Source organism: Mastigoproctus giganteus, chromosome 2 (genome assembly GCF_048544385.1).
Source record: "Mastigoproctus giganteus isolate SK-2022 chromosome 2, ASM4854438v1, whole genome shotgun sequence".
NCBI lineage: Eukaryota > Metazoa > Arthropoda > Arachnida > Uropygi > Thelyphonidae > Mastigoproctus > Mastigoproctus giganteus.
In genome coordinates, this window is record NC_143576.1 from 52,059,089 (window position 1) to 52,076,597 (window position 17,509).

Consider the following 17,509-nt stretch of genomic DNA (forward strand, 5'->3'; position numbering starts at 1 on the left):
ATATGTAGTAAGTGCCGATCATTGTGATCACATTTTCAAACTGAATTTTAAATCTATTAAACAGCTATTCTAATAAGCGAAAATAGGAAAAATATCATCCATAGGCTATAAAATTAAAGATATAGAACACAAGTTTATACTTAACTTCCTCCAATTAACAAAATTAAATGATGTGTGAAAATCGGAAGAATATTTCCCACAGGTTAGCAAAATTAAAAATAAATTTACGCTTATGTACTAGCTTAATTAATAGTTTAACTAATTGGTATTTCTGTTCACCGACATTTTTTTTTTGGTTGTAAAATTTAAATTTAAAACAGTAAGAAAATAAGCAATCAATAACAAAGAACACGACACGCACAAATTGCAACTAACACGATTGTGCAAGTGTGATATGGAGTGACAATTTTACGAAGCTCAAAAAATAGGAATGAAGAGAAGATTCTGAAAATTTATTTATGTTTTTTCTATGATTGAAGATTTCAGTGAAGGGGAACCACATTTCACCATAATAATGTAAAGTTCCACAGAATTCCAGCTATCGGTATCATTGCAAGTGCAATAAGATCGAGTTTACTACCCACTTATAAGTACATTGCATTAACAGAAAAGCCCAATAAACTGGAAAGTGCAAGTTGTTTTCATTATTTTATGGTAGTGACCTCCAGAAATCTGCTTTAGAAAAATATCACGAAGGTGTTCAAAATTGATTCTTGTAACTGAACATAGCAGCAGCTTTGTGCTTTGTACTTATCTGCGAGTTGTACGTAAGTCGTTTATAGGTAAGTAGGGGGGTGCCTGTATTCATATTCTGCATTCATTATAACAGAGTGACACCATAGCTATGAAATCTGAACAATGTGTGCATTTGATGTTTTGACTAGCACTTCAAATTCCTCAAATTTATTTACAATACTTCTCGCGTTCGTATATCTGAAAGTATACACGCACCTGCTTTTACTTTTAGTTACCCTAACACAGCTCATGTATTTAGTTGTTTCATGATGGTTCCTGGGAGTTCTTCAAATCTCCAGCAACTTGCTTTCATGGCTGTTGCTTATTCCAATAGAAGCAGTGCAAGAATCACACTTTCAACTTTGCCTGTGGCTATTGTTAATCTATTAGTCTGTGTACCCCCCCCCCCCTCAGGGTAGCAGTTTTCTGACTCACCTATCACTGCCTTGAGAGCATCAGCAAATATTCTATTTAAGTGTGTCCCATCCCTGTAGAAGCAGTCTCTTCTGTTAACAAGCACAGACCATGCTGGAAAACTTCTACCCCACGAGTGTTGCACAATCTCTTCAGGGCCGAATTGATTAACAAGACATCATATAGTCCCTCATATCGTGTTTGGGACATGACACAATTTCAACTTTAGCCCTAACTCATTATTTTTTTAAAACAGCTCTGTACTTGTTAAGTAGGGCTGCAGATCTTCTACTCTTATGGGGCAATTAAAAAGTTCATGATACAAGTATAAAGGGTTTATTTAAGGAGTCTGGTAACACGTTGCTTTTTGGTATACACTGCTTTGGAGTCAATATATTTTTTCCACCTATGTTGCAATGCACTGATTCCACTTATGAAGAAAGTTTTCTTTTGGGTATTCAGGAATGCATTCAGTGCAGAAGTGACATCAGTGTTAGTTCAAAAATTGATGCCCGCCAGTTTTTTTTTTTTTTTTTCTTTTTCTTTCATATTTGGAAATATGCGAAACCCCAGTGATGATAGATGTGGTGAATATGGGGGATGGTCTAAGATTTTAAAGTGGCAATCATGTATTACAGCCATGACAATGAGACTTGTGAGCAGGTGCATTGTGCTGTTGGCACAAGAGTCCTTGTAGTTTTCCTTGGCATTTGTCTTTGATATTTTCATACAAATTCTTTACAAGGTCTGCATAACATGCCCCTGTGACTGTCTGACTTTCTGAAGTTAATCCATAATGAACACACACCACAGTGTCCCAAAAACCTAATGCCACCACCTTTCCAGCTGAAGGAATTGACTTGGCTATCTTTCAAGGAAGAAAACAGCCGTGTTTTCACTGTTTGGACTGATCCTCTGGCTGAAAGTGAGGACCCATGTCTCATCTATGACTGGAACTAGCACAGTGGCGTAGCTACCACGTAGGCAGGAAAGGCAATTGTCTCCGGGCACGGCATCTTTGGCTGTCTCCTGTTTTTGCAATTTTCATTAATTAAGTAGGGGCCCCGAACATGGGCCCGAATAAGGGTCGCTACACTAGTGAACTAGCAGTTTGGTCATTCACACTTTAATAAGGGTTTTGCAGATTTATTAGATGGTTGTTTTCTACAGCAGCATGTTAGAGAGGAAACAAGAGGAAGCAGTATTCTTGATCTCATTATCAGTGACAATTCTTCATACATTAAGAATCTACTAAGACAACTACTGTCAAGTAACTGTCTTAGTAGATCCCACTTCAAAAGTCGGCTACTGTGTAAAGGGCTTTCTAATTTTGTAAGGGTGACTACAATGGTCTCAGAGAGTTTTTAAATTACATGCAGTGAGACCACCTGATGATGTTAATTATCACATGGTGACACTGATCATCAAAATGATTAACATCAGCAAATTCTAAATGGGAAGCATTCAGTCAAATAATTGTAGAAGCTACCAAGTTTTTCATACTAAGAAATACTATTCAAGTTTTAGACCTAAATGGATGAACTGATGAGACTTATGGCAGAGAAGAAATTGCAAAGGATGCAAATTAGGTGAAACAGAAAAATATGGCATATAAAAACTAATTTGTAATCAAAGCACAAAAGAGATTAAACAAGAAAAGGCAGATTACAAGAAATCTTTGGCAAATAAAAAAAAACATCCCAGGAAAAGCATCAAAAGACTTCTTTACTTATATTAATAGTAAAAGGAAGGAGCTGAATCACAGTAGTCTACTTGATATCAATTAATTACCTGTTGATGATTCTGCTCAGATTGCCAACAAGCCAAATATGTATTTGTATTTACATTCACACAAGAAATTTTTTAAGGGAAGGGAATGCAAGGAGTTTACCAAACTCTAACAGGGAGCTAAAAGTTTTAGTAATAACTGAGAGGAGAGTGAAGAAAAATGATTGAAGCTAAACATAAAAAAGGCACTTGGGATGGATGGATGTAAGGGATCTATTCATTATATTAAAGGAAGCAACAAAGGGGGTAGGCAAATTCTTAGCCATAATTATGACAGCATGTTTGGATTTGGGGGGGGGGGTTAAGCAAACAGACCTATTAGTTGAACTTCTGTTCCGGAGAAAATAATGGAAACACTGGCTAAAGAAACTATGTCAGAAGGACCATCCAGGCATAATGCAATTATACTGCAGTAACAGCATGATTTCTTAAGGGTCTAACCAATCTGACTGGATACTATGATGCAGTAACAAAGGAATGGGATGCAAAACATAATTCTAATATCATATATTTGGATTTCAGAAAGCTTTTGATACTGTGGTACATAAATCAATTGGAGCAGTGTGGTTAAAGACAAGTTTCTGCTATGGATAAGGTGATGCTGAGTGGAAGAAGACAGACTGAGTATGAATGAACACTGCTCTTCATTGGCAAATGTTATTAGTCAAGTCTCCCAGGGTTCAATGTTCGGTCCATTGTTGTGTTCTATATTTAATAATGATATTGATGAAGGTACAGTATATCAGGTATATTAAGCTTAATGTCTAAGTCTGCAGGTGATACAAAGTTTGGCAGGGTGGTGAATGATAGTAATGATGGCATGCTACTGCAACAGAATCTAGAAAAATTAGGCAGGTGAGTTGAGAAATAGCAGTTGCAGTTTACCCCAGGGGCTCACATCTGGTGAGTATGGGCTTGGCACACCCGGGATTCTGAGCTGGATATCATCATTCTTCTCTTTCTTGGTGATTCCCTTCTACTTTTGACTGACACTCTCTCTCTCTCTCTCTCTCTCTCATGGAAACTTGAATTTTTTTTTTTGGCTGGTGCAGTATAAGCCTCAGGTTTCCTTCCACAGTATAGCTAATAATAATAATAAATTACTGCATATGGGTAGCAGTAACCCTAGAGTAATTTACCAATGGTGTGGTACATTATTCTGGATACTTTCACTCCATTCAGGGTAGTGAAAAATGGAAAAGACTTTAGGGTAACTGTGCAGTTAGATTTGAAGTTCTCTGAGTGGTACAGACAGACTGCCAGGACAGCTCACAAAACTGTGTCAATGATATACAAGGAGATGGTTTGGCCACATCTTTAGTACTACACAGATGTCTGGAGGTCTCATTTTAGTAAGTATGGTGATCTGCTGGAACAGGTGCAGAGAAGGCCACCCATCCAACGTATCAGGTGCAGAAAAGGGCAATCAAATTGATGAAGGGAATGAAAGCATTAGCATTAGTAGAGGCATTTGATGCAAGAAAGCAAGCTTATGCAGCATCAGCCAAAAAAAATAAATAAATAAACAAAAAATAACCACTTCCATTTCACTCCTCTGTTCGTTCGAAATACCTGTCCAGCTGAGCCTTAAACTTATTTAGGCTATCAACTTCCACGACAAGGGATGGAAGTCTGTTCCACCAACCAACCACCCGCTGGCTAAAGGAAAATTTCCTCACGTCTATCCTACATCCGTCTTTCCTCAATTTGAATTTATGCCCTCTCAGGTGATTATTCTGAGCAAGAGGAAGAATCCCATCAGCATTGAGCATGCTTAAAAACCATTCAAGGCTTTATACACCTCTATCAGATCACCTCGGTGGTGCCTAGTCTCCAGACACTGTAATTTGCAAAACTTAAGCCATTCTTCGTAAGAGCACCCCTTTGTTCCATTCACTAATCTTGTTGCCCTTCTCTGTACACGTTCCAGCATCTCTACATCCTTTTTGAAATGAGGCCTCCAGACCTGTATACAGTACTCTAGGTGTGGCCTGACCATTGCCTTATACAAGGGAATAATCACATCCTTATCCCTGCTAGAAAAATTCCTGTATATCATCGACAATACACTATGAGCTACTCTTGCAGCCCGTCTGCACTACTCAGAGAACTTCATATCTGCCTGCACAATTACCCTCAGGTCCTTTTCATTCTCTACCACTGTCATTGTAGTACCACATAGTTGATACGTTACTGTGAATTACTGCTTCCCACATGTACAACTTTACATTTGTCAACGTTAAACTTCATTTGCCACCTCTCAGCACATCTGCTCAACCTTTCCAGATCTTGTTGGAGTAGCATAGTGTCAGTAGTGTCTTTAACAACCCTGCCAACCTTTGTATCGTCTGCAAACTTGGACATTAAGCTTGATATACCATCATCAATATTATTTATAAATACAGAAAACAATAATGGACCCAACACTGAACCCTGAGGGACTCCACTAATAACATTAGTCCACGATGAGCAGTGTACATTGATTACCACTATCTATCTTCTCCCCCTCAACCACCCCTTTATCCATAGCAGCAATTTGCCTCCAATACAACACTGCTCCAATTTGTGCAGCAGTCCTCCATGTGCAACAGTATCAAAGACTTTTCTAAGATCCAAGCACATAATATCAAAGTTATTCCCTACATCCAGTTCTTTTGTGACTGCATCATAGTATCCAATCAAATTGGTCAGGCAAGACTTCCCCTTAACAAAACCATTCTGTGTCCGAGTTATAACTGAAGTCTTGTCTAGATGATCCTGTAGTGCTTCATTAACCAGTGCCTCCATTAATTTTCCTGGAACAGAAGTTAAACTCACGAGTCTATAATTACTTGTGTCAGCCTTTGATCCTCCTTTGTGAATTGGGATCGCATTTGCACATCTCCAGTCTATAGGTATCCCCCTGAGTCCAAGGAAGCTCTCATAATTATGGCTAGGGGTTTGCTTACTTCCTTTGCTGCCTCCTTTAATATAACTGGATAGAACCCATCCACCCCCAGGTGCCCTTCTTGTGTTTATCTTCAACAATTTCTCCTCCACTTTACTCTCAGTTATTACAAGATTATCTAGCTTACTGCAAGAGTTGAATACACCTCTGGCATTCCTCTCGCTGAATAACTCCTCATGTGTGAATGTTGATCCAAAATATTCATTTAGTTTGTTAGCTATCTGAGCAGGATCATCAATAGTTGAACCATTGATATCAAGTGGACCAACCTGATTCATCCCCTTCCTTCTAGAGTTTACCTTGCCAAAGATTTCTCGTAATTTTCTTTCGCCTGCCTAACCTCCTTTTTAACTTGGTTACATATCAACTTGTATCTATCATAGGCTTCTGTGTTACGTGTTAATTTATATGTATCCCATGCAATTTTCTTCTCTGCCATATGTCTCATTAGTTCATCTGATATCCATTTAAGCCTGAACCTTGAACAATATTTCTTAGTTGGTATGTAAAGCCTAGTAGCTTCTAAGATAAGTTCTTTGAATGCCTTCCATTTTTAATTTGCTTTGCTAACATCATCAGTTGGTCCCACTGTATACAATTTAAATACTGTCTCAGACCATCATAGTTGCCTTTACAAAAGCAATAACCCTTCCCTTGATGGTAGTTACCTCTTTGAGTAAATCCCACTTCAACACACTGTGATCACTGTCACCTAGTGGTTCCTTTATCTGCAGATTCTTAATGCATGAAGAATCACTACTGATAATCAAATCAAGTATATTACTACCTCTAGTTGCCTCCCGAACATGCTGATATAGAAAACAATCATCCAAAAAATCCACAAAAGCCTTGCTATTGTGTGAGTGACCAACACACAAATTCCAATCAATATCTGGGAAATTAAAATCCCTCATTATAAGATTCTCTGATTTACTGGCCTACTCTATTTCCCTGTACATTTTCTTATTATACTCATCAGAGTCATTAGGCCTATAGCACACTCCTACTCTCAATTTTGATCTCCCAATGCCTATGTCAGACCAAACTGACTCGACACTGCACTGCACTGTCTTGGATTTTATGTGTTTCTTAATTAATAGCATAACCTCTCCTCCCTTCCTATCCTCTCTATCCTTTCTGTAGACGTTGTTCTCCCCAAATTCCAGTTCTGCATTCCTTATATCTGTGTGACACCAAATCTCTGATATCCCAACAATATCTGCCTTTGATGCTTTGAGCAATACCTCAAATTCATTAATTTTATTTACCAAACTCCTAGCATTGGTGTACAAGCAAGTATATATGCATCTGTTTCTATTCTTAGCTACCCTAACACAACCCATGTGTTTACTTGTACCACAATGACTCCCAGCAGTGTCAGAAATATCCTGCATCTTGTTTTCCAGGCTTCTGCTCATTCCAATAGAAGCAGTGCAAGAATCACTTTCACCTCTGCCAGTGGCTACTGTTAATCTATTAGTCCTTGTATCCCCCCCCACGCTAGCAGTTTTCCAACCCACCTAACACTGCCTCGATAGCTTTAGCAAATATTCTTGCACCCTTTCTATTTAAGTGTATCCCATCCCTGTAGAAGCAGTCTCTTCTGTTATGTAGTACAGACCAGGCTAAAAAAAATTCTTCCCCTTGAGCCTTGCACAATCTTTCTAGGGCCGAATTGATTGACAAGGCCCTCATCATATACTCCCTGCTATTGTGTCTGGGCAGAATTGCAGACACTTTCAAATTCAACCCTAATTCATGGCTTTTTTTCAACAGTGACTGTACTTGTTAATTAATTCTGCTAGTCTCCTACTCATAATATCATTAGTGCCAACGTGTACAACTATATCACCTTTTGTGCCCTAAAAATATGATATCCGCTCTACATTAAAATACGATATTCGCTCTTCATTGTAGGTGGTAGATGACTTTCATCGATGTTGTTTGTTTGTTTTTTTAGGAGCATTAGCAACTAAGGCCATATTGCTCCGTGAACATGCGGTGGTCATTCCTGACCTTTCCGCATCCTCCGTATTTGGTGGTGACGGGCTCGAACCCCGGTCTAATCAAGAAGCGTGTGCTACTCACTGCTGCTCCTTCCCACCTGGCTACGGAGGCGCCTCGATGACTTTCATCAAATGGTGAAATACCACCACTTTGCTTACTGGAAGCTTGAAGTGGTGAAACCCATGTTTAGTCTCTAGAGCAAAGTTTCCGGCATCCCCCTCCCCCCATACTTCTCCTTCAACCCATGCATAGCACTAAGTACTATAGGTTTTGATACCTTTCGTGTTTGGGGTTTTCATAAAAAAAAAAAAAAAAAAACGTCATGAACCTTTGTCCCTGGCAGACATACCCTGATCCTGTTCCACCTATCCTTTTTATAAAGCATGTCTCGTTTCCCTGACAATAGAGTCACCAATAACTACTAGTTCCTGTGGGACCAGCACATTCTGCCTTGGGTGTTGCCGCTGTGTTGCGTGATGACCAAGTGCAAGCTCTGGCGTTGATGTGGGCAGCTGAGAGCTTGATGGGCCCCTCAATTTAGATCCTTCGAGGGCATCCACACTGTCCTTCAAGTTCTCATATAGGCCCATAACAACGCTGAGTTGTCGCTTGATTTCGTTACACTCCTTGCATCGCGCACACCAACAAAGACATCCCCCATGGCAATATCATGTCCCTTACCCGATTGTTCCACAAACATCATGCAAGCAGTGCATTTTAAAAGGCTGTGATTCATAGGGCAACTACCCCCCCCCCTCAGTTCTCCTCTGAGCCACAGCACTCCCATTAGCTTGAGCCTTTTGCTTTGCTGCTCTGGTCTGAGTCATGATTTCGATTTAATTTCAATAAAATTTCAATTTCAGTACAAAATTATAACCCTAAACTTGTATCCCAACACAGTTATAATGTTATATATATTTTTCAGTATCAAGTATTATCTATGAGTTCCGTTTATATAACTTCCGTGTCAAGTTATGTAATTAATTATGTTACGTTTGTAATCTAATTCGTTACATGTATTTAGTTAAAAGTACAATTTAATTGACAATGAAGTTTAACAAAATTAATGGATTTTACTGATTAATTGATAATATTATATTATATACTATACTATACTAACGCTATCTAGTTCGGGATATAACGTTGTATCATATAACAATGGCGGTAAATCTACGGACACTTAAGTATTAATGAACTTCCAAATCTCGCTGTCTCAATTCAGAATAAACTATCGATCCTGACTAGGTCTATAAGCTACTTATGGAAAATAATTTGAGGTAACAATTGGTCAATAAAGCAGCTAAATATGGCTAAAAAACTTCTCATTCAGCGGAGCTGCAACTTGTAACACGTGGATTTGGTACCTTTTCCGATACGTTTATGTAATTACAAGGCCGAGTAAAGAATAAATACACCAGATTAATCAGAAAATCACAAAATAATGCTATACTACTAAATTTAAATCAATAGTTTTAGAAAAACAATAATTTCAAATCAATAAATACGAAAATCCACTTAGCGGCTTTGAACACGTCTGGTTCCCACTAGCCTCCTACTTTAGCACACTGTGATCACTGCCACCTAGTGGCGCCTCCATAGCCAGGTGGGAAGGGGCAGCAGTGCGTAACACACTTCTTAATTAGACCGGGGTTCGAGCCCGTCACCACAAAATACGGAGGATGTGGAAAGGTCAGGGAATGACCACCGCATATCCCGGAGCAATACGGCCTTAGTGCTCATAATGCTCCTAAAAACAAAATAACAAACAACAACAAACGGCCACCTATTGGTTCCTTTATCTGCAGATCCTTGATGCATGAAGAATCACTACTGATAATCAGATTAAGAGTATTACTCCCTGTAGTTGCCTCCTGAACATGCTGCTGTAGAAAACAATCATCCAATAAATCCAAAAAAGCCTTGCTAGTGTGTGAGTGACCAACCCACAAATTCCAGTCAATATCCGGAAAATTAAAACCTCACATAATAAGACATTCTAATTTACTGGCCCACTCTATTTCTCTTCACAATTGCTCATTACACTCATCAGATTTATTAGGCCTATAACACACATCTACTCTCATTTTTCCTTTCCCAGTGCTTATGTCACACCAATTGGATGCACTTCCTTAGATTTTATGTGTTTGTTAACTAACAGCATAACCCCTCCTCCCTTCCTGTCCTGGCTATCCTTTCTGTACACATTGTACTCCCCAAATTCCAGTTGTGCACTGCTTATGTCTGTTTGACACCATGTCTCTGATATCCCAACAATATCTGCCTTTGATGCCTTGACTAGCACTTCAAGCTTATTGAATTTATTAACTATTCTCCTAGCATTGGTGTACATGCAACATACATGCACCTTTTTTTTTTTTTTTTTTTTTTAGTATTAAATCAGCTCACACCAACCATAAGAATAAGTATTTACTGTAACTAAAATATTTATTTACATATTAAAATAAAATAAATATTTACAAAAAAAAAAAAAAAAAAATTGCTATTATATTAAATATACATGTAAAAACATTAAAACTGTGATAAAATCCTTGAGATAAAATACACTAAAATAAACTGGATTAAAAGCGATAAAAACGATAAAAATCTCTGGAGCTTTCGATAAAAATCTCTGGACCTATGCGTATGCATCCTCTGTTTGAAACTATTATCTAAGTACGGATGAACGGTTTTGCTTAACACGTTCCCGAGCTATTTCCGCTTCCAGTTCAGACAATGCGCCGACTGCACCACGTGTATAGGTACCGTGAGCCTGTTATATATATGGACGTGCTGCAGGAAGTTTTGTTACTGCTGAGGAAGGGAGCGCAAGCTTCCGAAAGCTCCAGAGATTTTTATCGTTTTTATCGCTTTTAATTAGGTTTATTTTAGTGTATTTTATCTCAAGGATTTTATCACAGTTTTAATGTTTTTACATGTATATTTAATATAATAGCAGTTTTTTTTTTTTTTTTGTAAATATTTATTTTATTTTAATATGTAAATAAATATTTTAGTTACAGTAAATACTTATTCTTATGGTTGGTGTGAGCTGATTTAATACTAAAATATGAATTTTCCCAACCTCAGAGGCCTTTTTCAGGATACATGCACCTGTTTCTATTCTTAGTTACCCTAACACAGCCCATGTATTTACTTGTTCCACTATGACTCCCAGCAGTCCTTGAAATTCCCATTGCCTTGCTTTCCAGGCTGCTGCTCAATTGCATTTCACTAGAAGTAGTGCAAGAATCAGTTTTACTCCTGCCAGCAGCTACTGTTAATCTATTATTCCGTGTATCCCCCCAAGCTAGCAGTTTTCCGACCCACCTAACTCTGCCTCCATAGCATCAGCAAATATTCTTGCACCCTTTCTATTTAAGTGTATCCCATCCCTGTAGAAGCAGTCTGTCCTGCTAACAAGCACCGACCAGGCTGAGAAAAATTCTACTCCTTGAGCCTTGCACTATCCCTCCAGGGCCAAATTGATTGACAAGGCTCTCATTGTATACACCCTCCTATTGTTTCTGGGCAGAATTGCAGACACTTTCAAATTCAATCTGAACTCAAGTCTTTTTTTCAGAATTGTCTTGTACTTGTTAAGTAATTCTGCCGGTCTCCTACTGTTAATATCATTAGTAGTAATTATTTGTATTCAATTTCAATTTCTTTTCAATTTTTTGTTAATGGTATTGTAGGTATCACTGGATTGAAGCATTTTGTTTTTCTTTTAGTTATCTGAATAAAATATTTACATATGAAGGCAAAATTATGGGAAGCTTTGTCAAGCAGAGTAATAATAAAATGCACCTGTAATTGTTGTAACTGAGCTTTAATATTGGCAAAATTATGATGCTTGACAGATTTATGCTGGAGAGATTTAGAGTAAGGTTTAGAAAGATTATCAAATTATCAATTAGATTGGAGAAAACAATATTGATCCACTCCTGGAATGCTTCCACAGGAGTGTTGTTTTTATAAGCCAAGGAATTAACTATCGTAAAATATCCTGATAAGACTTATCTTTTTAAGAGAAGGAAAATTGACTTCAGGAGTTAATCTGAACTTAAATCCAAGGGAAAGAATTTCCTTAAGTTCAGGATGAGACACCATGACCAAATCTCATGAAATAATGTGATTGAAGTTTGAATCAACGAAAGATTTAAAATTGTTTGCTTATACAGTTATCTAAATGAAAGGAATTAGCATTTGATTTAGTTGCAATTGTTTTGTAGTTATAAGCAATTAAGCCAAAGGATTTAGAATACTTTGATATGACTATTCTGGCAATCTGCGAGAAGTATTATGTGAATTAATACATTTGTTAACATTAACATGATCTATAAATGTATATTGAAATTTTAAGAGAAGAATAGGATGTTCTTGTTGAGGATTACTGAGCTGAAGTTTAAGTCTGAATTTACAAATGTGATTTATGAGATGAAAAAGATGCTAAGAGATGATGTGAAATCTATGAATAAACCTTTGAGTATGCTTTGTTTAACACTAAAAAGTCAATCATGGATAGAGTGTATTTTAATAAGATCATTGTCCCAGTCTTTAAGTACAAAAAAATAATTATTTAATTTAGATTTATTTCTACTTTTGTCTTTATATTTATTGTATGATCTTTTAGTTAGTTTGTTTGTTTATTATTTGTTTTCTAGGAGCATTAGCAACTAAGGCCATATTGCTCCGGGGATATGCGGTGGTCATTCCCTGACCTTTCCGCATCCTCCGTATTTGGTGGGCACTGGCTCGAAGTCCGGTCTAATCAAGAAGCATGTGCTACGCACTGCTGCTCTTGCCCACCTGGCTACGGAGGCGCTTGATCTTTTAGTTTGTGGTTTAATAAGTTATTTAACCATTTGAAATTTGCTATAAATACAAGTATCAGATATACGAATAAAAACTGATTAAGTTTATTGTTAAGCCCATAAGAATAAAGAGTTTCTCCTGTCGTATCCTCGAGTTGTAATCATAGAACTGAGATATAAATATTGGAAAAACTATGTATCTGAAAATGCCTAAACTCAATTTCATGTTCAATATTATTATTTTTATTTTTGTCATAAATATTAAATTCCGATCTATGTAAATTAAATCTTAAGTGAAATTTGTTCTGGGTTTGTCCAACATATTTAATATTACAAGTAGGGCAGGTAATAAGATAGATGACATTATGTTATTTGAAAAGAATAGGCACAACTGAATTATCCATGTGGTGCTGTGGCTGCATATATGGGCAAGTGAGGCAAAGTTTATTATTACATGTACTGAATTTAGTAATGCAGTTATTACAGGGTGCAGCCAAATTGATCTCATAAGAATCTGGTGGGAAGCAATAGTTGCTGATTTGCTCTGTGAGGTTTCTACTGTTTGTATATCTATATATAACCATATGAATAGTTAATTTCAATCACTATTGTTTACTATGTTGTTCTTGTTTGTTGGATTTATTGGTGCCAGGGCTACTAAGGCCATAATGCACCTATTTCAATCTTATTTGATACATGATTGTTATATTAAATAAAAGGATTCAGATCAGGTGATATTTGTTTATCAATTTGAGGAAGGTAAAAACATCATTAATATCTTGTCGGTCTCCGAGAATCTGTTGTAAGGTAAGTTTATTAGAAGAATATAGATGTGAAGAGAAAGCTGTTTTTCGTTCTCTCAGATAAAATGGGCATTCAATGATCAAGTGGTTTACTGTGAGTTGAGTTTGACAGTTGCTGCATAGTGGAGGGTCATCCTCAGTGAGTAAATAACTGAGTTAGGTGAGTATGTCCTATTCGAATTCTAGCAAGTATTACTTCTTCCTTTCTATTGCCTCTTAGGCTTGATAGCCACTTCTTGTGATCGTTTTTAATCTGAAAAAGCTTATTGCTTTTTTCTCCCTGCCAAATGGATAGCCATTTTTTTCTAACATTGGTATGTATGATGCGTTTTATATCTGTGTAAGGTATCTGCATGTCTGATCTTATGTGACTGGCGTTCTTGGCTGCAAGATCCGCTTGTTCGTTTCCTCTGATTCCAGAGTGCCCAGGTATCCAACAGAAAATTAATTTTTGCCTGTTTGCAAGAAGCTGCACTAACTTGGTTTGAATTTGTTGTAAAAACGGATGACTGGAAGGAAATTTACACTGAAGAGCAGATACAACACTTAAGGAATCAGTGTAGATAATAGTTTGAGGATATAATGACTGTTTTACATTGTCTAGAGCCATCAGGATAGCATACAGTTCTGCGGTGTAAATACCATACTCCAAAGGGAGCTGCTGGGATATTGTATTGTTTGGTAGAACTGCAGCTGCTCCAACTTTACTATCTGTCTTGGAACCATTAGTGTAAATTTGGGTAAAACTAGAGAACTGAAAAGAGTGAGTTGCATGGATCTGCTGAATACTGAAATTTGGAAGTGCATTCTTTCCCCATTGTTGGAAATGTTGGTCAACATTGGCCAAGGGTATTTGCCATGGTGGCATAGCCGTGCTAATATCTAGAATTATGTCATTCATATTTAGTTCCCTGCATGTAGTTATGCTTTGTAATCTAATGCCACATGGTTTATTCTGCAAAGGCTTATTTTGGTACAAATTATGCCATTTTGGGGTGAATAAATACTGTTTTATAGGATGATGTGGGAAACTTCTGATTTTTGCTGCATAACTTAATAACAGAGCTTGCCGACGAAGAAATAGGGGTGGTTCATGTGCTTCCGTATAGAGACTCTGAACTGGCAATGTACGAAAAGCTCCCAGTGCAATTCGGAGGGCATTGTGATGTACTGGGTCGAGCCATTTTAATACACTTTCTCTAGCTGAGACATATGCAGGTGACACATAGTCTAGTTTGGATCTTATGAGCGACCAGTATAAGTGCAGCAGCATGTACCGATCTGCACCCCATGACATAGCGGAAATTGCTCTGAGGCAATTCAGCTTCTTTAGACAGGTTGTACGAATATGTTTAATATGCTCTAAGAAACTAAGTTTTCTATCCAGAATTAGTCCAAGAAAGCTAATACTCTGTTGAAAAGAAATTGGATGAGAATCAAGATGTAAATCGGGATCTGGATGTAAATTCCGTTTACGGCAAAAATGAATTGCTGTTGTTTTTTGTTTTGAAAGTCTGTATCCATTATTTTTGGCCCACTGAACAAGCTTGTTAATTGTACCTTGAAGCTGCCTTTCAATGAAACGCATGTTTTGTGAGTGGCTTGAGATCGCCAGATCGTCGGCATACAGATAAGTTTCAACTGTGTCGGGAATACATTTTGTAATGGAATTAATCCTGAGAGAGAAGAGCGTGGCACTAAGCACAGAACCCTGAGGGACCCCCTTTTTTTTTTTTTTTTTTTTTTTTTTTTGATTTGGTAGTTATTGGCGCATCGGCTTCTGTGGCCATATTGCACCTTCCAAGGTTTTTGCAGTACTTTGATCCAAGCCCGAGGCGGGAATCGAACCCGCGACCTTTGGGTTGCCGGGCAGGTACTTTACCCACTCGGCTAGCCCGGTCGGCTGAGGGACCCCCCTCTTCTTGCACAAATGTTTGTGAGAGAGCAGAGTGAAATCGTACCTGAAAGGTCCTATTGCTCAAAAAGTTCTGGTTAAATTTTGGAAGATGACCGCGAATACTGGATTCATAGAGATCGTGAAGAATTCCATACCGCCAGGTTGTATCAAAAGCTTTTTCGATGTCAAGACATATCATCACTAGGTGTTCGTTCCTGAGAAATGCATTTCGGATGTTTCCTTCAGCTTTGACCATAAGGTCAAGTGTTGATCTAGTTCTTCGAAATCCATATTGATTTTGACTTAGAATGCATTCAGTCTCTAGGAACCATGTCAATCTGGCATTAATTATTTTTTCTAATGCTTTTCCTATACAACTAGTTAAAGCTATCGGTCGGTAATTTGCTGGATCTGAATGGTCTTTTCCATTTTGGGAAGGCTAATACAATAGAATGACGCCAACTGGTAGGGTAGTATTCTTCGCCAAAGATTCTATTATATAGTTTTGGCAGAGCAGAAAGGGATTCTTCACTCGTGATATATCATGGCATAGTACACTACATCAGGGCCAGCAGCACTATTTTTGGATCTTGTAAGTGTGCTACATAACTCTGCCATGGTAAGGGGTACATTATATGGATGCTGTTGTGAAGTACTGAAATTGAGATTATATTTTTCTGCTTGTATTTTATGTGCCTGGAAACTTGGCTCAAATGTGGTTACAGCGGAGATTTTTTCAAAGGTTTCACCTAATGTATTAGAAATATCGAGAGGATTGCAGATTTCTTTGCCTTTTAGATATATTATCGGAGTGGTTATAGGTGGATATTTTCCATTAATTCTTCGAACTTTAGTCCAAACAGTTCTGATATTTGTGGTCCTGTTTATAGAGGAGGCATATTTAGACCATGTCTCTTTTTTGCTTATTCGTTGTATGTGACGAGATTTAGCTCTAGCTTTCTTGAACTGTATGAGATTAGCTGTGGTTGGGTATTTACGAAATAAGTTCCAGTATCTATTCTTCTCTTTTTTCGCATTGCTACAGGCTTCATTCCACCATATTTTTGGGTGGGAGCGAGTTTTCATGGATGATCTGGGTATACTGTTTTCTGCAGCTGCTATCATTTGCTGAGTTATGTAAGTTACGGCAGAGTCAATGGTGAGAGTCTCAATAGTCTGAATATCTAGATGTGCCAGCTCTTGATATTTCTTCCAGTTAGCTTTGTTGAATTTCCAAACAGTTTTTATCTCAGTTTGAGGAGGAGAGTTAGCCGATAGTGTGCATATTACTGGAAAGTGGTCACTGTTTCGCAGGTTATCAGTGACCGTCCAATCAATAAGAGGAAGGAGGTTTGGCGAGCATATTGAAAGATCAATTGCAGAAGTTGACCTTGAGGAAAGATGCATGTATGTGTGAGTCCCATTGTTTAATAATGTTAAGTTGTGCCTTTCAAGAATTTTTTCAATTAACTGACCTCTCTTATCAAGGTGCGAGGAACCCCATAGAATAGGGGGTGATGCCCATTCCAGTCACCCCAAGATACAGAAAGGTGGTGGCAGCTGAGTAACTAAATCATTCAAATCTGCTAGAGAGTATGGATAGTTTGGCGAAAGGTATATGGAAACAACTGTTACCGCTATCTTAACCATAACTCTAGCAGCAATTGCTTCTAAAGTTGTTTGCAGTGGGACTGGTCTGAAAGGAGTTCTGGAGTTTACTAGCAATGCTACACCTCCATGTGCTGTATTAGAGTCGTTCCTATCCTTTCTAAGCATTATATGATGTTTTATGCTCTTCGTTATTTTAGGGGTCAGGTTTGTTTCCTGTAGACAAAGAACAGCAGGCTTATATTCGGTAATTAAGTCATAAACATCATCTAAGTTAGCTCGGAGTCCGCGACAATTCCATTCAATGATTCTATGCATTATTGAGGATTATCAGGTGTGTCTGCTTGCTTACGGGATGTGGTTTGTTTGCGCCTGTCTAGTCTTTTTCCCCTTTTTGGGAAATTTGGTCTAGTGACGTCCATGTCCTCCTCTTCTGCATGAAGTTCAAGAAGTGGGTCATCTCGGTGTGAATTTCTATCTATGTCCATGGTATCAG